At 38.2% G+C, this 22,818-nt stretch overlaps 1 protein-coding gene and 2 long non-coding RNA genes across 3 annotated transcripts in view; 1 reads left to right on the top strand and 2 right to left on the bottom strand.

The window, feature by feature from the left end:
- LOC129426061 (butyrophilin-like protein 10) overlaps positions 1-22,818 on the bottom strand; it is a 65,533-nt gene that overhangs the window by 13,838 nt on the left and 28,877 nt on the right. The window lies entirely within an intron of this gene.
- LOC129417663 (uncharacterized) lies at positions 7,885-14,610 on the bottom strand. The gene is made up of 5 exons (XR_012368398.1): positions 13,785-14,610; positions 9,764-9,823; positions 9,576-9,666; positions 9,400-9,479; positions 7,885-9,223 (listed from the first exon to the last, which is right to left on the bottom strand). It is a non-coding gene; the product is annotated as an uncharacterized lncRNA (long non-coding RNA).
- LOC129423940 (uncharacterized) lies at positions 10,180-12,472 on the top strand. Its single transcript, XR_012368397.1, has 4 exons — positions 10,180-10,847; positions 11,112-11,258; positions 11,433-11,998; positions 12,204-12,472. It is a non-coding gene; the product is annotated as an uncharacterized lncRNA (long non-coding RNA).

Here is a 22,818-nt window from a genome sequence, read left to right on the forward strand (position 1 = left end):
ATCTCGTTAAGTTCACGCATTAATTACTTTTGAATAAAGAAAAATATCAAAATTCTGTTCAGTCATTTCTATGCGGCTCACTCCAAAGATCACATGTGCCAAATCTCATAAGAATTGAACCAAATTTGAAGGAGGAGTAGCGAAAAAACGAAATACTGTACATTTCAAAATGGCCGCTACTGTAATGGGTGGAGTCTTACTGTAAGGAATTAAAAACAATAAGCATGAGGAGAGCAATCACGTGTACTAAGTAGAATTCTCATAGAGCAAATGGATCACCAGTTATAACCATTTGAACATTGAATTTTTGAGATGATGGTGGCGCTATAGAGTTACTGCTAGAGACCCCATTTTTGGACAAATGACTATTTATGACCACCACTACAACTGTGCCAAATTTCATCATTTTCCTATATACGGTTCATAGGGCTGCCATAGACTCCCATTGGGGAAGATTAAGATTAAGATTAAGATTAAGATTAAGAAGAATAATAATAATACTAACAGAAACAATAGGTGCCACAGCACCATAGGTGCTTGGCCCCTAAATATAGCTGCAAGCAGCAATTGCGGGGTCAAGCACCTTCAGCGCAATGAGCACCCAAAGCACAGCAAAAACCACACGACGCAGCAAATGTGCAAAGCGCAGAAAGCACGCAATACAGAGCCCGAACCCGAAGCAAAGCAAATGCAGAGCAGGATCACTGCAGTGCGGAGCAACAACAGTAAAGATGGCAAAAATATAACACGTGTGGAAAACCAGACAGGTCGAGAAGAACGTGTTAAAGGAAACGCAAAAGGAAATCTCAATAAGTGAAAGTGAGAGCTGGGATTCAAACCCATGACCTCAGGTTCCCAAAGCATAGCAGTTAACGCATGCGCCACTGAGTAAACGGTTAAACCACTGAGTTGGTTTGTCCAAGCTATAGAATAGAGATATAGAGCTGTAAACATTGATATCCAGCAATTACCAAAAGTGCAGAAATGACAACAGAGAGCACAAATAACTGAAATACAATGTATTGTATGAAAATCACAAAACTTAAGTGAGAAAAAAAAGTTAAGACAAAAACCACTGCACATGGGATTCGAACTCATGAACTCAGGTTCCCAAGGCACAGCAGTTACCGCATACGCCACTGAGTAAACGATTAAACCACTGACTTGGTGTGTCCAACCTATGGAATAGAGATATAGAGCTGTAAACATTTATATCCAGCAATTACCAAAAGTGCAGAAATGACAACAGAGAGCACAAATAACTGAAATACAATGTATTGTATGAAAATCAATAAACTTAAGTGAGAAAAAAGTTAAGACAAAATATTACTGTACATGGGATTCGAACCCATGACCTCAGGATCTCATGGCATCTGGTTAACCAGATGCGCAACTCAGTTAACACAGCCCAAAGGGCAGCAAAAAACAGCTTAGGTGCTGCAAGGATTGACATATGCCAATCAACACAGATGCAGAACTGACAGTGCAGAGCAGAACTAACAGAAATACAATGTATATGAGAATCAAAAAGATCAAGTGAGATTGAAGACAAGAAGATCATTCTGTATAGTAATGCTATACAATGTAACATACAGTCACATTAATTTACTATGACAAATAGACAACGGCACAGGCACAGTCAACTTTGTAGTGGTATTTCTAAGAAAGAGAACAGAATATCAAAAATCTGTTCGGTCATTTCTGTGCGGATTGCTCCAAACATTATACAAGCAGCACCTGGCATAAATAAAACAAAATTTGTAAAAGGAGTAGCGAAAAAATCATGTTCCAAATGCTTTACAATAACACATGAACAGAATGTTGGAAAATGACAAACGAGGTATCGTTGCAATCGGCATAAACCAGTGAATACAATTTCACAAAGAAATTAATATCAGACAAAGTATTCAGAAGTTATAAGCAGTTCCATAAGAACTGTTATAGTTTATAACCCCTAGGTGGCGCTGTACTCTGACTTCCCAGGTACCTTCAGGACATCATGTCGAAGCTCCTTACTAATTTTTGCGCGGATATGTCCAATAGTTAAAAAAATATAACGAATTATGTGAAATTTCAAAATGGCGGACAGGCGGTTCGGTCAAACCCGGCATAATACACATCGACAGATGCGGCATGAGGTAAGCAATCCATAGACATCAAGATCATAATTTTCTGACAAACAGTTCAGAAGTTATGGGCAAAAATAGCCTATTTTATTATCTCATGACCCATAGGTGGCGCTGTCACCAAATTTTGCATGGACCCCAAGTTCATGGTCCACATGAAGTGTACCAAATTTCATTTGAATTGATCAAAGAATGACTGAGCTACAGCTTCAGAACCATTTTTGCGTCAACCTTGTTAACTTTGCGCATTTACTACTTTTGAACAAAGATAAATATCAAAATTCTGTTCGGTCATTTCTGTGCGGCTCACTCCAAAGATCATCTGTGCCAAATCTGATAAGAATTGAACCACATTTGAAGGAGGAGTAGCAAAAAAACGAAATACTGTACATTTCAAAATGGCCGCTACTGTAATGGGTGGAGTTTTACTGTAAAGTATCAAATTCAATAAGTGGGATGAGAGCAATCACGTGTACTAAGTAGAATTTTCATAGATCAAGCGGATCACCAGTTATAACCATTTGAACATTGAATTTTTGCACTGCTGGTGGCGCTATAGAGTTAGTGCTAGAGACCCCATTTTTGGTCACTTGACTTTTCAGTACCACCTCTACAACTGTGCCAAATTTCATCATTTTCCTATGTACGGTTCATAGGGCTGCCATAGACTCCCATTGCGGAAAAATAATAATAATAATACTGACAATTCCAATAGGTGTCTCAGCACCTTCGGTGCTTGACCCCTAATAATAAATATAGCTGCAAGCAGCAATTGCGGGGTCAAGCACCTTCAGCGCAATGAGCACCCAAAGCACAGCAAAAACCACATGACGCAGCAAATGCGCAAAGCGCAGAAAGCGCGCAATACAGAGCCCGAACCCAAAGCAAAGCAAATGCAGAGCAGAACCACTGCAGTGCGGAGCAACAGAAAAGATGGCAAAAATATAACACGTGTGGAAAACCAGACAGGTCGAGAAGAACGTGTTAAAGGGAACACAAAAGGAAATCTCAATAAGTGAAAGTAAGAGCTGGGATTTGAACCCATGACCTCATGTTCCCAAAGCACAGCACTAACCGCATGCCCACTGAGTAAACGATTAAACCACTGAGTTGGTGTGTCCAAGCTATAGAATACAGCTTTACAGCTATAAACATTGATATCCAGCAATTACCAAAAGTGTAGAAATGACAACAGAGAGCACAAATAACTGAAATACAATGTATAGTATGAGAATCACAAAACAAAATACCACTGCACATGGGATTCGAACCCATGACCTCTGAATCTCATGGCATGTGATTAACCAGATGCGCAACTCAGTTAACACAGCTCAAAAGGGAGCAAAAAAACAGCTTAGGTGCTGCAAGGATTGACATGTGCCAATCAACACAGATGCAGAACTGACAGTGCAGAGCAGAACTAACAGAAATACAATGTATATGAGAATCAAAAAGCTCAAGTCAGATTGAAGACAAGAAGATCATTCTGTATAGTAATGCTATACAATGTAATATACAGTCACATTAATTTACTATGACAAAAACACAACATCACAGGCACGGTCAACTTTGGAGTGGTATTTCTAAGAAAGAGAACAGAATATCAAAAATCTGTTCGGTCATTTCTGTGCGGATTGCTGCAAACATTATACGAGCAGTACCTGGCATAAAATAAACAAAATTTGTAAAAGGAGTAGCGAAAAAATCATCTACCATATGCTTTACAATAACACATGAACAGAATGTTGGAAAATGACAAACGAGGCATCGTTGCAATCGGCATAAGCCAGTGAATACACTTTCACAAAGAAATTAATATCAGACAAAGTATTCCGAAGTTATAAGCAGTTCCATAAGAACTGTTATAGTTTATAACCCCTAGGTGGCGCTGTACTCTGACTTCCCAGGTACCTTCAGGACATCATGTCGAAGCTCCTTACTAATTTTTGCGCGAAAATGTCCAATAGTTCAAAAAATATAACAAATTATGTGAAATTTCAAAATGGCGGACAGGCGGTTCGGTCAAACCCGGCATAATACACATCGACAGATGCGGCCTGAGGTAAGCAATCCATAGACATCAAGATCATAATTTTCTGACAAACAGTTCAGAAGTTAGGGGGAAAAATAGCCTATTTTATTATCTCATGACCCATAGGTGGCGCTGTCACCAAATTTTGCATGGACCGCAAGTTCATGGTCCACATGAAGTGTACCAAATTTTATTTCAATTGATCAAAGAATGACCGAGCTACAGCTTCAGAACCATTTTTGCGTCAACCTCGTTAAGTTTGCGCATTTATTACTTTTAAACAAAGATAAATATCAAAATTCTGTTCAGTCATTTCTATGCGGCTCACTCCAAAGATCATCTGTGCCAAATCTCATAAGAATTGAACCACATTTGAAGGAGGAGTAGCGAAAAAACGAAATACTGTACATTTCAAAATGGCCGCTACTGTAATGGGTGGAGTTTTACTGTAAGGTATTAAAAACAACAAGCATGAGGAGAGCAATCACGTGTACTAAGTAGAATTTTCATAGATCAAGCGGATCAACAGTTATAACCATTTGAACATTGAATTTTTGCACTGCTGGTGGCGCTATAGAGTTAGTACTAGAGACCCCATTTTTGGTCACATGACTTTTTAAGACCACCACTACAACTGTGCCAAATTTCATCATTTTCCTATGTACGGTTCATAGGGCTGCCATAGACTCCCATTGGGGAAAAATAATAATAAATATAGCTGCAAGCAGCAATTGCGGGGTCAAGCACCTTCAGCGCAATGAACACCCAAAGCACAGCAAAAACCAAACGACGCAGCAAATGCACAAAGCACAGAAAGCGTGCAATACAGAGCTCGAACCCGAAGCAAAGCAAATGCAGAGCAGAACCACTGCAGTGCGGAGCAACAACAGAAAAGATTTCAAAAATATAACACGTGTGGAAAACCAGACAGGTCGAGAAGAACGTGTTAAAGGGAACACAAAAGGAAATCTCAATAAGTGAAAGTAAGAGCTGGGATTTGAACCCATGACCTCATGTTCCCAAAGCACAGCACTAACCGCATGCGCCACTGAGTAAATGATTAAACCACTGAGTTGGTGTGTCCAAGCTATAGAATACAGCTTTACAGCTATAAACATTGATATCCAGCAATTACCAAAAGTGTAGAAATGATAACAGAGAGCACAAATAACTGAAATACAATGTATAGTATGAAATCACAAAACTTAAGTGAGAAAAAAAGTTAAGACAAAAAACCACTGCATATGGGATTTGAACCCATGAACTCAGGTTCTCAAAGCACAGCACTAACCGCATGCACCACTGAGGAATCATGGGTTGAAAGGCTGTGGAAAAGAGGCTTCAAAACTGCAAACATTGACATGCCAATCACTGAAAGGGCAGAAATAACACAACAAAGCAAAAATAAACAGAAACACAAAGTGTAGGGCAATCAGATAACTTAAATGGCACTGAATTCGTGAAGAACATTTTGTACAAAATGAACAACATGGGCAAATTTTGTCAGATTCTTTTTAATATGACAAAGGGACAGCATGACAGGCACGGTCCGCTTTACAGAGGTATTTCTCAAAAATTTGACACTCAGCAGAAAAATCTGTTCAGTCACGTCTGTGCGGATTGCTCCAAACATTATACAAGCAGAACCTGGCATAAAATAAACAAAATTTGTAAAAGGAGTAGCAAAAAAATCATTTACCATATGCCTTACAATAACACATGAACAGAATGATGGAAAATGACAAACAAGGTATTGTTGCGATCGGCAAAAACCAGTAAATAAAATTTCACAAAGAAAATGTATATCAGACAAAGTATTCTGAAGATATAAGCAGTTCTATAAGAACTGTTATAGTTTATAACCCCTAGATGGCGCTGTACTCTGACTTCCCAGGTACCTTCAGGACATCATGCCGAAGCTCCCTGACTATTTTTGCACGAATATGTCCAATAGTTCAAAAGATATAACAATTTATGATCAATTTCAAAATGGCAGACAGGTGGTGTGGTCAAACCCGACATAATACATATCGACAGATTCGGCATGAGCCAAGGAATCCGTAAACACCAACATCATAATTTTCTGACAAACAATTCAGTAGTTATGGGCAAAAAAAGCCATTTTTCATATCTCATGACCCATAGGTGGCGCTGTCACCAAATTTTGCATGAATCCCAAGTTCATGGTCCACATGAAGTGTACCAAATTTCATTTCAATTGATCAAAGAATGACCGAGCTACAGCTTCAGAACCATTTTTGCGTCAACCTCGTTAAGTTTGCGCATTTATTACTTTTGAACAAAGATAAATATCAAAATTCTGTTCAGTCATTTCTGTGCGGCTCACTCCAAAGTTCACCTGTGCCAGATTTCATAACAATTTAACCAAATTTGAAGGAGGAGTAGCGAATAAACGGAATACTGTACATTTCAAAATGGCCGCTACTGTAATGGGTGGAGTTTTCATGTAAGGTATTAAAAACAATAAGCATGAGGAGAGCAATCACGTGTACTAAGTAGAATTTTCATGGATCAAGCGGATCAGCAGTTATAACCATTTGAACATTGAATTTTTGCACTGCTGGTGGCGCTATAGAGTTAGTACTAGAGACCCCATTTTTGGTCACGTGACTTTTTAAGACCACCACTACAACTGTGCCAAATTTCATCATTTTCCTATGTACGGTTCATAGGGCTGCCATAGACGCCTATGGCTAAGAAGAAGAAGAAACAGCAGAATAATAATAATACTGACAATTCCAATAGGTGTCTCAGCACCTTCGGTGCTTGACCCCTAAATATAGCTGCAAGCAGCGATACGGGGCCAAGCACAATCAGCGCAATGAGCTCCCGAAGCACAGCAAGAAAGATACAACTTATCAATCACTCAGGGCGCATTGAGCACCCAAGGTGCATCAAGAACACAAGGCGCCGCAAAGAACCCATAGCGTAGCAATGACAGAGCAGAACCACCGCAGTGCAGAGCAGCAACAGAAAACATGGCAAAAATAGAACATATGTGAACTACAGACAGGTCGAGACAAATAGGTGGGAAAGAACAAAACTTTAATAGAACAAATTAACACCTGCCTCAGGCAGGATTCGAACCCATGAACTCAGGATCTCAATGCATATGACCTAACAGATACGCCACTCAGTAGACACAGCTCAAGCACTGCATGAAAAGAGGTGTATCCGTACTAGGAAACTCCTGTAAACACCACTGATTTTCGGAAGTATCTACTAGTTCCACTGAGGGTAAACTACTAATTCCACCAAGTTAGGAAACTCCCGTAATGATACCAATTCGGATGTATCTTGCTGAGGGGATATCCCCGTGGAATATGCAGCCATTTGTTGCCATGGCAAGTAATCCCATTGAAGATTTTGGCAGGGGCCACTTTCACACCTACAGAGGTACTGGAATTTCACACCTTTGCACAATTCTAGTGTCCCCATTGGTGTTTAATCTCAACACTGATTGGTTGCTTTTAAAACCCCCTCCCAAAACTCTGACAACTATTGGGACACAACTTTGAAACTTTCCAGTTGAGATGATTTGATTGGTTACACTTTGTTTTAAGCCCAACCCAAGCCCTCATAGCTTAGTGACTTGATTGGTTATTTGCCTGCTATGCAGATAGACTACAACCCCCCCCCCCCAGTATATACTACTATACATCCCCAAAACCCTTAAAAAAAATAAAAACTTGAATTGAGTTTGAAACATTTATTTAAATAATAAAAAAAACTGAATCCACAATTGTCACAATCACAAAATAATATAATACACAAATATTAAAAGTTGCATACATAAACAATACCATTTAAACTCATAAATATACAGACAGAGAAAGAAATATTAGAGTAAAATAAAACAAAATAAAAGCAACAATGAAAACTACATTCAAAGCAGTACAATGTAGTGTAGCAGTGGTGGCTCGTGACTGCTCATCCGAGGGTTGCAAATTCAAAATAAGTGTTCGGAGTGTCATGTGTGTTGCTTGTGTTTTTAAAATATGTAAACCACATGCATCACGTGTTTAGTCAAAACACGTGATTCACATACACTCAGAACACATATTTTGAAATTGGGAACCACACAAATGACGGGCTATATACATGATGTGACAAACTTCGCATCGAGTGCTCACAAAAAAAGTAGTCACCAGCTGCCACTGTAATGTAGTAAATATCTAAATAAAATGAACAACAACTATATTGATCTTGCTCTTAAGAAATCAGTCCTACACTGCAAAAAATGACTTTCTTACATAGTATTTTTGTCTTGTTTTCAGTAGAAATATTATTTAAATTAAAATGCTTTTTCTTGAGGAACAAAATGACCCAAGTCAAATAAGTCTAGTTTTAGACAAAATAAATAAATAAAATACACACACATTAAGTGAATTTGTGCTTAAAACAAGCAAAAATATCTGCCAATAGTGTGAGAAAAAAATCTTAAGTTTTCTTTCATCTTAAAAACTTAATTAAAACACAATTTTCTCACCCCATTGTTAGATATTTTTTCTTGTTTAGGCACAAATTATCTTAAATTGTATATTTTTGTCTAAAAACTAGACATATTTTCTAAGGTTATTTTGCTCATCAAGAAAATACATCTTGATTTAAGAATTTTTAGTTTTTCTACTGAAAACAAGATAAAAAGTGTTAGAAAGTGATTTTTTTGCAGTGTAGAATCAATCACAGAGCTCTGTCTTGGAATTATTCAAACATTTCTCACTGTAATTTCTCACATTTAAGAAAACCGGTTGCATTAAACCATTCAAGTTTTAAAACACATAGATTTGAGTACTGTGAACTTAAACAAATTGAGTCACATGCAGTTAAGCACTTATATTTAAGTTCACACTACCTAAATATAAGTGCATAATTGCACAAGACTTAAGTTCACAGTACTCAAATGTATGTTTTTTAAAACTTAATGGTTTAAGGCAACCGATTTCCTTAAATGGTTTGAGTTAAGTTAACTGCTAAAAGCATATACTTGTCAGCAAAGGTAACGTTGATGCACCCTCATCTGGACAGACATCTCGTTGGAGCCCTTTGGAAATATGAAAGTACATGTAAGTATTTGGCATAATACTAATACACATATACAGATACACACACACGACAAATCAAATGACATAAAGTTGTACATTTTAGAAAGTTTACATTAAACTGTACAAAGATACAACAATATATGATCAAAGAACTTCATAATGTCCATCTTCTTACTAGATTTTCTGTGTTGATGTCCTCAGAGTCTCTGTGTCGTTCTGCAGCTTCATTTCAGTAGGCTACTTCAATATAGTTGTCTATCAAACACAGAATAAAAATAGAATCACATACATCATAACACATCTATTTACTATTTAACCTCTTTGATTTAATAATTTTATTATTAAACTTACATCATTTTGGCCAGATTGCAGTGACATCAATTTCTTCAGTGTCTGGATCAGTCTGATGTTTTAGCTTCCACTGTTACTTCATTATATTTCTCTGTCAAACACAGAATTAAAAATCAATATCACATACATAACACATCTGTTTTACTATTTATTCATTCAATTTTAAAAATCAAACAGGTTAAACTTACATCATCTTTGCCCAGAAACCTCTTCAGCGTCCACAAAGTTGACCACAGTGAACATGACCTCTGTAAACACAAACATGGATAGACTTCATATTTAAAAAGGTGAAGAACAGCAAACATATAACATTAAAATATATTATGACTCCAAGCTTCTTTACAATTAGCATCTAGGTTCTCTCAAAGTGAAGCTGGCTTTGTTACAAATCAATATAAAGCTATTAAAACCGTCTTGAAAAATAAGCAGCATCTACCAGAACTAAAGCAATGAGCTTTTAAACAACAAAAGATCGTCTGTGTATCATTTAAAATAGCAGAGAGACACTTGCTAGCTGCTAACATTTCCAACACACAAGTTACTGTTGCTTTGTTTGTTTTAAGCAAAGAACGTCTCATCTTGGCTTCTTTAAAGTTTTGTTTTTAAAAACTTAAAGTGCAACTTTAAGGTTACATTTTTTTGTGAGATAAATATATAACCTTGTATGAAAGTACCATATGAAAATTAAATGCGAAAGCAAAAAACATTTACAAAACTCTAAGCTCATAAATTTAGTAAAAAAGCTGAAATTTTCTAAGACCGCTCTCAAAATCCCTGTTTTTTTCAACAACGCGTCATATTACGTAGTCAGAGGCGCTCGTCTGACAGGCTCAACATTGGCAGTGCTGCGGTTGTATTCAGCAAAAGCAGTCGCAAATTGATGTGATTCTCCGTAGTTTCAATTTAGCATCGTCATGGTTAATAATTGTGTTAGTGGAGGTTTTTCAAACTCCAGCCTGTCAGGACAATGAGTCCACAGGTTTCTTTTGAAGAATAAAGACCGCGCTATCTTCCGTGTCTGGGTGTGTTTAGCGCAGCACGAGGAAAGAGACGAGAGACGCGACTTCAGTTCACCATGTGCTTCAGAAAAACGCGGTGGTGTATAGCGTTCACGTTAGATCGGAGGATTATCATCCCGGCAATATGATGGAGTTAAACATTGGATGCCGAAGCAAGAACCACGTGAGGCCTGTGTTTTTGCCGCCGCGAGAAAACATGAATCGATCACGGTCCGTCTGAGATGCAGCTCGAAGATAACGTGAACTATGCACAGTAAGTCTTGTTTTTTAAACATTTGCTACTACCAAATCATTTAACATAATGGTTTCATTCAAGTTTCTTATAAATATGGAAATCAACTAACTGATAAGCTTAGATTGCAAATAGTATAACCATCAAATCGAGTTACATTTTATTTACTTTGTTTGCATAGCTAATTCGTAATTCGTTTTTTGTCATGTGGTGTGTTCATGTATGTACCTAAGAAGTGACATGCTGTTATACAATTATATAAAGGTGAATCTGTTTTAATTCTAGTTGTCCAGCTACAGATGAAGATGCTTAGTATGATGAATCATCCTCTGTTGTCATGGACGAACCTGGCGATGTGTTATGGAGGAGGAAAAAACAAAAAAGACTCATCTGATGAGAAACCACTGCAAGAATCTCATCCTGTTCACACAAGTAAGACTTATTCATGTCTGTCAAAGTCAAAAGTAATGTTTTTCTTTTTATTCAGGGCTGTTGGCAAGTTCATTGTTTGCTAAAGCCAGCTGATGTCTGTTGTACCATAACCTGTATTTTTGGTTTTATATGCTATGGTATAGTAATTTTCTGCTTTTTATATACATCTCTTAGGTCTGTGCAGCATGCATGTATCAGCATTTTTGGTGACCAGTGACTTCTCTTCTGAGGGACGTGAATTCCAAATGTGTGTTTGTTGTGACGTGTGTGAACCATGTGCATCATGCCTCTTGTCACAATACGTGCCTGCTGCACACGCGTTGAAAAGGTTTATGATAAAAGAAGCACTCATGTTCACAAAATACTCGCAAGACACTAACTTGACACTAAACTGTAATTACACAGGAGATTAAGTGAGTATCAGGCAAACGTGAGCATATCATTTATCATAAACCCTTTACATGCGTGTGCAGCAGATTTTGACATCACGTGTGATGCACATAAGTTTACATGACGCGCTGAACACATATTTTGAAATGACGAGCCACACACATGACAAGCTCAATGCATGTGACCAGCTTCGCAACGTGCGCCCTCGAAAAAGAAGTCACCGGCCGACACTGACCCAGATCATCAAGATGTTAAAGCTGTTTGGGCTTCAGAGCATCTTGTCAGCACCTTCTTCCACCATGTACACAATTTCTACCATCGTGAAGGCGTGGCAGAATGAGAGATTTGCAGTAAGCGGTTGTTTTTTGTTAAAAGATTGTAAATGTTTGAACAATAGCATTGTATATCGCTTTCAAAAAATAATATAAAGCTGACTCATCATCAAAACCACTTTGACTATACATTTTTTATCAGAACTGTATTACTTTGGTGTACACTGTTAACAGGGACAAATAAACTTAATCTATTTAAATATTCTGTTCTGGAATACTCCAGGTAACCACAGGCTCTACGAGAATGCAGCACTGTCCTGTCTTCCACTATACCTGCTCCCCTCTCCAGATCCATCCAGAGGATCAACAAGGCTGAAGCTGTTGGGATCTATTAATCACATCATTCACAATTTAACACACTTCAACACATTATTATAATACCCTGCACATATGATGGGAAAGATACTGAAAATTTGTTAAATGTTTTTAAATGGGTCAGATTGTATATCTTTTTTTCGGTGCTACATAAATAAAACTAAATCGAATTACAAATGCAGATCTACTTGGTATATATCTGATCTAAACTTCATAAACCAGTTTTTATACGGTAAGACAATTTGTGATTATTGTTTATTGATTGTCACAAAATGGGGCTATTCAAACCATTTATAAAGTCCTCCTTCCTCTGGAACCTGTCCTCGAATGGCTGACACATGCAGGTAAGGGCGCCTGCACAGAGTTCCTTAGACGCCCAGCGGATAACTTGCCTATGCTGTATTTAGTGGTATTGTCTGGAGATGGGAAAACTATTAATATTGTTAATTTGAATATCGACTAGTGCCAGCAAAAATTGTGACTTAGTCATGACCTATAGGCAACTTGTAATTAAAACAAATTCATTAAGATTGTTTAAAAACAAATTTATTAAGATTGTTTTAACATTCAAATCTTTAGTTTACTGTTCATTTATACATGGATATTAAATAAATTAGTAATAAATAATCTCTGCCATAAACATACTCATTTGTACTGGCCTGGCCTGTAGCACATATGGGTTTAGACAGCCCACCTCTCCTGCGGTGATGAGCAACATCTGTATCACGTAACGTAAGTGTGGATGGATATTAACATAACTTATAAGCATTAAAAAGACATAAAGTATCAATACTATCTTTGCTATTGCATGATATATGATAATAATCTGTACAATCTTGTGATCTGAGCACAGTATTACATCTCGCCAGATCACTGATCTCACCCACACATCTGTCCTTTTCTCCTCACATAACACTTCAATTTGTCTCCTCTGACCGTTCTGTTTAATCCTGACCAGTCCCTGCACTCTTGGCTGCATAGCAAACTCATAATTGTATGGCTGTAGTTCGCCATTCGAGTATGAATAAACATTTACTCGTTCCTCAGCGTCCGAAGAACTGTCATTGCGATGCAGCGTGCGCCTCTCGTGATGTCACTTCCGGTTTGGCGGTTTTTAGAGGCGGGTCTAAAATTTTCTTACAAAAATGACCCCAGAAGCCTAATTAGTGCATTTTGAAAAATATATATTTTTTAATCTATTTCCTACAGTATTTTTCTGTACTTTGAGTGAATGGGTGGTTTAACTTTCAAGTTGCTCTTTAAACATCGAATTGATTCTTTTAACAGCCCGGTTTGAATGTTACTTCGCGTATTTTTAACCTCATGTTTACCGCTGTGTACCATGTATACCCTTAATGTTTTACTGTTTGTGCTTTAAATTCAAACAGTTCTAGTATAAAGACAAAAACGAATCATAGTAAATAACATAATATGAACAAATAGGCAACCGATCAGCGCGATGCAGACAAACTAATTAAATCAAACTTACCTTACTGTTGATGAGGAAGCAAACAAAGAAACCGTAACGGTTCGCGATTTTGAATTTTCCCGTCAAGCCCACAGGTCAAGCAGTCGCACCTGAAGAGTGGGGGCAGATGAGTGGGTGCAGGTGCATTCTGGGAAATGTAGTCCTTTTCTTTGGCGTTGTCACTGCTGTAGCATATGCTGCTGTAGATGTAAACTACGATTTCCAAGGTGCATTGGATGCACTACAATCATTCCAGCCCAAGTTTGATTGATCCTCTGCTCGCACTTTATTATATACTTTTATATAATCTGCGTTTGCACACTATGCATTGTTCTTTATACTTGGTCATTAATAAAAAATAAAAAATATTTATATAAAGTTTATAACGTTGACAAAACATGTTTAGTTGACAAAACATGTTAACAGTTATTTTGAATGATGCTCAGATTTTCTTAAATATAAAATCTTTGTGAATCAGCACTTACTTGATGAAATACAAAACTCTTTAAACATGCCTCAGGAATTATCTCTGGGTTTAGTGGATTAACTGCTCATCATTGGAAACATTGAACGTATACCTAAATGAATTCTTACTTAAATATAAGTAAATATAAACGAATGCTGATTTAAGACATGTAACTTACTGAACTTACTTAATTACAACATGAACTCAAATTAATTTATTGTAAATGAATGCATTAACTAACAATGAAAAACATGTCATGTTAATGATGACTCTTCATTAGTTTATGATAGTATATGCCTTAACTCAGCATTAGTTCATGTTAAAGTAAAAATACATGTATGTCTTTTATCACTGTGATATATGGACCCTTATTATAATATAAAGTCCCCATCTCTTTTATTTAAATTGATTGAGTGAAGACAAACATGATAATATGTGGTCTGACTTTGTACAAGCACGCATTATCATATGCTAACAGTTACCTCCTCAGATAGACATATTACACATATATACACATTGATTGGTGCCCGAACATTTTCCTTACAAGGGCCAAACCTGACTGAGGGCTGTGGGCCAAAAGTAAATGTTGTTGTGTTATATTAAAATTAAAGTTGCTCTGATAACCCCTAATTTATAATTTTCTAATATTTTAAAAATAAATAAGCAAACATTACTCTGTTTATGCATAACTAATGCAGTTTTATTTTCCAAGGCTTTTTGTAAAAAAAAGAAATCATTTTGCCAATCAATTTTAAATATCCTTTTCTCTGTGTGCCACTGCCAAAACCTCTTCATTTTTAGCCTGTAGTACCCGAGTTCATTAAGTTTTGTGGTGCATTTTATACACCTTCAAGTATGCATGAAACATAAAAAAAATTCACTTTAATCCCTTGCATTTAATATTAATTTACATTTTTGTAATGTAAAAATACAACAAAAAATGATACATTTTAGAAAATGTTTAATTAAAAATATGAACATCTGCGTCAATGACTTTTATTCTTTTTCCTTATCTCACATGGCATGATGGGCCAAATTAAAGATCTATTGTGGGCCAACTTTGGGCACCTCTGGATTAGAAGTAAAGTAGCTGACAGGTATCTGCAGATATGTTTACCCAAGTTTGTCAGTCAGTATCACCGAACATGTTTTGCATTCACATGTGAAAGACTGTCTTTTAGATTATGGACCTGTCAATTGATATTTTTGTTTCTATTTTAAAAGATTTAATGAAATGTTAGGGTAGAATTATAATAACAATAGAAACAGTGAACTTCAAATCATGAGACATCAGCAAAATCAAGCAGCTTTACATTTCACTGACTAATTTATCAACATCCTAGCTAGCAAAAACGTGTTACATGATGTAATTTGAACGGCTTCTTTTAAACGATGTATGCTGCATTGAGAGAAACATGCACAATATTCTGACCTAGGGAAGTTGGAGACATGTTTTCAAAGTGTTGGAAATATATATTCTGGAATAACATTTGTTGCATTTCTCTTGAGTCAGAGACATAATTTTCACACATTAAAATTGTAATTGTGTCCATTGAATTTTAGTTATTTTGAATGATGCTAAGTTTCTTAAATAGACTAATTAAATTATATTAGTAATAAACGTATTTAGAAAACAGTTTTTATGTACCACAATACTGTATGTGCTGTCTTAAAGAGACATGGTTAACCCCCCACCCCACCCCACTCAGCTCTGAAAACAAAGAAGACACCTCTACCTGTGGGTCATTAACATATAAAAAGCCCTTCACACCTCACACCCACCTCTCCTCACAGGATTCTTGGAAACTTCCACCAGTCCCTATATACATCCACAAACGTAAAGTTTCTGGATGTTTCACAAGTTTACTTTGGTGTATTACCTTTCCAAGCACTCTGCCTCAAAAATCTGGCAAACCTAAAGTTTAGCAGGGATTTCCCATCCCGTATTTGTCCGTATACAGCTCTTTTCATGCAGTGAAGGGGCAGCAGAAAAGAGCTTACATGCCATACAAAGAATTCAGAAGTTATAAGCAGTTCTATAAGAACTGTTATAGTTTATAACCCCTAGGTGGCGCTGTTCTCTGATTTCCTCAGGACGTAATGCCGAAGCTCCCTACCGATTTTTGCGCCGATATATCCGATACTTCAAAAGTTATAGCAATTTATCAGAAATTTCAAAATGGCGGACAGGCGGTTCGGTCAATCCCGGCATAATACATATCGACAGATGCGGCATGAGCCAAGGAATCCGTAGACACCAAGATCATAATTTTCTGACAAACGATTCAGAAGTTATGCACAAAAATAGCCTTTTTTCCTATCTCATGACCCATAGGTGGCGCTGTCACCAAATTTAACATGGACCCCCATTTCATGGTCGACATGAAGCGTACCAAATTTCATCTCGATTGATCAAAGAATGACCGAGATACAGCTTCAGAACCAATTTTGCGTCAATCTCGTTAAGTTCACGCATTAATTACTTTTGAATAAAGAAAAATATCAAAATTCTGTTCAGTCATTTCTATGTGGCTCACTCCAAAGATCACATGTGCCAAATCTCATAAGAATTGAACCAAATTTGAAGGAGGAGTAGCGAAAAAACGAAATACTGTACATTTCAAAATGGTCGATACTGTAATGGGAGGAGTCTTACTGTAAAGTATCAAATTCAATAAGCGGGATGAGAGCAATCATGTGTACTAAGTAGAATTTTCATAGATCCAATGAATCACGAGTTATAACCATTTGAACATTGAAATTTTGAGATGATGGTGGCGCTATAGAGTTACTGCTAGAGACCCCATTTTTGGCCAAATGACTATTTATGACCACCTCTACAACTGTGCCAAATTTCATCATTTTCCTATATACGGTTCATAGGGCTGCCATAGACTCCCATTGGGGAAGATTAAGATTAAGATTAAGAAGAATAATAATACTGACAATAACAATAGGTGCCACAGCACCATAGGTGCTTGGCCCCTAATAATACTGACAATAACAATAGGTGTCTCAGCACCTTCGGTGCTTGACCCCTAAATATAGCTGCAAGCAGCAACTCGGGGCCAAGCACCTTCAGCGCAATAATGAGCACCCAAAGCAAGCACAGCAAGCACACAAAACACAGCAAGCTCACAAATCACAGCAAGCTCACAAAGCATAGCAAGCGCACAAAGCACAGCAAGCTCACCAAGCACACAAAGCACAGCCAGCACACAAAGCACTGCAGGCACACAAAGCACAGCAAGCTCACAAAGCACAGCAAGCTCACAAAGCACAGCAAGCACACAAAGCACAGCAAGCACACAAATCACAGCAAGCTCACAGAGCCCAGCAAGCTCACAAAGCACAGCAAGCTCACAAAGCACAGCAAGCACACAAAGCACAGCAAGCACACAAATCACAGCAAGCTCACAGAGCCCAGCAAGCTCACAAAGCACAGCAAGCTCACAAAGCATAGCAAGCACACAAAGCACAGTAAGCTCACAGCAAGCACACAAAGCACATCAAGCACACAAAGCACATCAAACACATAAAGCACAGCAAGCTCAAAAAGCACAACAAGCTCACAAACCACAGCAAGCTCACCAAGCACATCAAGCATAGCAAGCACACAAAGCACATCAAACACACAAAGCACAGCAAGCTCAAAAAGCACAACAAGCTCAAAAAGCACAACAAGCTCACAAACCACAGCAAGCTCCCCAAGCACAGCAAGCACACCAAGCATAGCAAGCACAGCAAGCTGACAAAGCCCAGCAAGCTCAAAATGCACAGCAAGCTCAAAATGCACAGCAAGCTCACCAAGCACAGCAAGCACACAAAACACAGCAAGCTCACAAATCACAGCAAGCTCACAAAGCACAGCAAGCACACAAAGCACAGCAAGCTCACCAAAGCACACAAAGCACAGCCAGCACACAAAGCACAGCAGGCACACAAAGCACAGCAAGTACACAAAGCACAGCAAGCTCACAAAGCACAGCAAGCTCACAAAGCACAGCAAGCTCACAAAGCACAGCAAGCATACAAAGCACAGCAAGCTCAAAGAGCACAGCAAGCTCACAGAGCACAGCAAGCTCACAAAGCACAGCAAGCTCACAAAGCATAACAAGCACACAAAGCACAGTAAGCTCACAAAACACAGCAAGCACACAAAGCACATCAAACACACAAAGCACAGCAAGCACAGCAAGCTCAAAAAGCACAACAAGCTCACAAACCACAGCAAGCTCACCAAGCACAGCAAGCACACCAAGCATAGCAAGCACACCAAGCACAGCAAGCTGACAAAGCCCAGCAAGCTCAAAATGCACAGCAAGCTCAAAATGCACAGCAAGCTCACCAAGCACAGCAAGCACACAAAGCACAGCAAGCTCAGAAAGCACAGCAAGCTCACAAAGCACAGCAAGCACACAAAGCACATTAAGCTCACAAAGCACAGCAAACACACAAAGCACAGCAAGCTCACAAAGCACAGCAAGCACACAAAGCACAGCAAGCTCACAAAGCACAGCAAGCTCACAAAGCACAGCAAGCTCACAAAGCACAGCAAGCTCACAAAGCACAGCAAGCACACAAACACAGCAAGCACACAAAGCACAGCAAGCTCACAAAGCACAGCAAGCACACAAAGCACAGCAAGCTCACAAAGCACAGCAAGGACCATAAAGCGCATCAAACACGCAAGGCTCAGGAATCATAGAGCAGAACCACCACAATGCAGAGCAACAACAGCAAACATGGAAAAATATAACATATGTGAACTACAGACAGGTTGAGAAGAATTGATGAGGAAGAACAAAACATTAATAGAAAAACCTAACACATGACTCAGGTGGGATTCGAACCCAAGAACTCAAAATCTCAATGCATGTGATTTCCTGGATGCGCCACTCAGTTGACACAGTTCATGGGGCCGCAGAAAAAGATTAGATATCTGCAAGGATTAACATATGTCAATCACCAAAGATGCAGAATTGACACAGCAGAAGTAGAAATAACAGAAATACAATGTACATGAGTTCAAGTGAAATTGAAGACAAGCAGATCATTATGTATAGTAATGCTATACAATTTAATATACAGTCATATTAATTTACTATGACAAATAGACAACGTCACAGGCACGGTCAACTTTGGAGTGGTATTTCTAAGAAAGATAACATAATATCAAAAATCTGTTCAGTCATTTCTATGCGGATTGCTCCAAACAATATACGAGCAGAACCTGGCAAAAAATAAACAAAATTTGTAAAAGGAGTAGCGGAAAAATCATCTACCAAATGCTTTACAATAATACATGAACAGAATGTTGGAAAATGACAAATGAGGTATCGTTGCAACCGGCATAAACCAGTGAATACAATTTCAGAAAGAAATTCATATCAGACAAAGTATTCCGAAGTTATAAGCAGTTCCATAAGAACTGTTATAGTTTATTACCCCTAGGTGGCGCTGTACTCTGACTTCCCATGTACCTTCAGGACATCATGTCAAAGCTCCTTACCACTTTTTGCGCGGATATGTCCAATAGTTCAAAAAATATAACAATTTATGTGAAATTTCAAAATGGCGAACGGGCGGTTTGGTCAAACCCGGCATAATACACATCGACAGATGCGGCATGATGTAAGCAATCCATAGACATCAAGATCATAATTTTCTGACAAACAGTTCAGAAGTTATGGGCAAAAATAGCCTATTTTCATATCTCATGACCCATAGGTGGCGCTGTCACCAAATTTGATATGGACCCCCAGTTCATGGTCAACATGAAGTGTACCAAATTTCATTTCAATTGATCAAAGAATGACCGAGGTACAGCTTCAGAACCATTATTGCATCAACCTCGTTAAGTTCACGCATTTATTACTTTTGCATAAAGATAAATATCAAAAATCTGTTCGGTCATTTCTATGCAGCTCACTACAAAGATCATCTGTGACAAACTTCATAACAATTGAACCAAATTTGAATGAGGAGTAGCGAAAAAACAAACAACTGTACATTTCAAAATGGCCACTACTGTAATGGGAGGAGTCTTACTGTAAGGTATTAAAATCAATTAATGTGAGAAGGGCAATCACGTGTACTAAGTTGAATTTTCATAGTTCAAATGTATCACCAGTTATAAGAGTTCGAACATTGAATTTTTGAGCTGATGGTGGCGCTATAGAGTTACTGCTAGAGACCCCATTATTGGTCACATGACTATTTAGGACCACCACTACAATTGTGCCAAATTTCATCATTCTACTACTTATGGTTCATAGGGCTGCCATAGACTCCCATTGGACAAGAGTAAGAATAATAATAATAATAAATATAGCTGCAAGCAGCAATTGCGGGGCCAAGCACCTTCAGCGCAATGAGCACCCAAAGCACAGCAAAAACCACACGACGCAGCAAATGTGCAAAGCGCAGAAAGCGCGCCATACAGAGCCCAAACCCGAAGCAAAGCAAATGCAGAGCAGGACCAATGCAGTGCGGAGCAACAACAGTAAAGATGGCAAACATATAACACGTGTGGAAAACCAGACAGGTCGAGAAGAACGTGTTAAAGGGAACACAAAAGAAAATCTCACTAAGTGAAAGTAAGAGCTGGGATTCGAACCCATGAACTCAGGTTCCCAAAGCACGGCACTAACTGCATGCGCCACTGAGTAAACGATTAAACCACTGAGTTGGTGTGTCCAAGCTATAGAATTGAGATTTAGAGCTGTAAACATTGATATCCAGCAATTACCAGAAGTGCAGAAATGACAACAGAGAGCACAAATAACTGAAATACAATGTATAGTATGAAAGTCACAAAACTTAGATGAGAAAAAAAGTTAAGACAAAAAAAAACACTGCACATGGGATTTGAACCCATGAACTCAGATTCCCAAAGCACAGCACTAACCGAATGCGCCACTGAGGAATCATGGGTTGAAAGGCTGTGGAAAAGAGGCTTCAAAGCTGCAAACATTGACATGCCAATCACTGAAAGTGCAGAAATAACACAACAAAGCAAAAATAAACAGAAATACAAAGTGTAGGGCAATCAGATAACTTAAATGGCAGTGAATTCGTGAAGAACATTTTGTACAATAATGAACAACACGGGCAAATGTTGTCAGATTCTTTTTAATATGACAAAGGGACAGCATGACAGGCACGGTCCGCTTACAGAGGTATTTCTTAAAAATTTGACACGCAGCAGAAAAATCTGTTCAGTCACGTCTGTGCGGATTGCTCCAAACATTATACAAGCAGAACCTGGCATAAAATAAACAAAATTTGTAAAAGGAGTAGCGAAAAAATCATTTACCATATGCCTTACAATAACACATGAACATAATGTTGGAAAATGACAAACGAGGTATCGTTGCGATCGGCATAAAACAGTGAATACAATTTCACAAAGAAAATGTATATCAGACAAAGTATTCAGAAGTTATAAGCAGTTCAATAAGAACTGTTATAGTTTATAACCCCTAGGTGGCGCTGTACTCTGACTTCCCAGGTACCTTCAGGACATCATGTCGAGGCTCCTTACCATTTTTTGCGCGGATATGTCTAATAGTTCAAAAATATAACAATTTATGTGAAATTTCAAAATGGCGGACAGGCGGTTTCGTCAAACCCGGCATAATTCACATCGACAGATGCGGCATGAGGTAAGCAATCCAAAGACATCAAGATCATAATTTTCTGACAAACAGTTCAGAAGTTATGGGCAAAAATAGCCTATTTTATTATCTCATGACCCATAGGTGGCGCTGTCACCAAATTTGGCATAGACCCCAAGTTCATGGTCCACATGAAGTGTACCAAATTTCATTTCAATTGATCAATGAATGACCGAGCTACAGCTTCAGAACCATTTTTGCGTCAACCTCGTTAAGTTTGCGCATTTATTACTTTTGAATAAAGATACATATCAAAATTCTGTTCGGTCATTTCTATGCGGCTCACTCCAAAGATCATCTGTACCAAATCTCATAAGAATTGAACCACATTTGAAGGAGGAGTAGCGAAAAAACGAAATACTGTACATTTCAAAATGGCCGCTACTGTAATGGGTGGAGTCTTACTGTAAAGTAACAAATTCAATAAGCGGGATGAGAGTAATCACGTGTACTAAGTAGAATTTTCATAGATCAAATGGTTCACCAATTATAACAGTTTGAACATTGATTTTTTGGACTACTGGTGGCGCTATAGAGTTACTGCTAAAGACCCCATTTTTGGTCACATGACTATTTATGACCACCTCTACATCTGTGCCAAATTTCATCATTTTCCTATGTACGGTTCATAGGGCTGCCATAGACTCCCATTGGGGAAAAATAATAATAAATATAGCTGCAAGCAGCAATTGCGGGGTCAAGCACCTTCAGAGCAATGCACACAAAGCACAGCAAGCACACAAAGCACAGCAAGCTCACAATGCACAGCAAGCACACAAAGCACAGCAAGCACAAAAAGCACAGCAAGCACACAAAGCACAGCAGGCACACAAATCACAGCAGGCACACAAAGCACAGCAAGCTCACAAAGCACAGCAAGCTCACAAAGCACAACCAGCACACAAAGCAC

Source organism: Misgurnus anguillicaudatus, unplaced genomic scaffold (assembly GCF_027580225.2).
Source record: "Misgurnus anguillicaudatus unplaced genomic scaffold, ASM2758022v2 HiC_scaffold_29, whole genome shotgun sequence".
Lineage (NCBI taxonomy): Eukaryota > Metazoa > Chordata > Actinopteri > Cypriniformes > Cobitidae > Misgurnus > Misgurnus anguillicaudatus.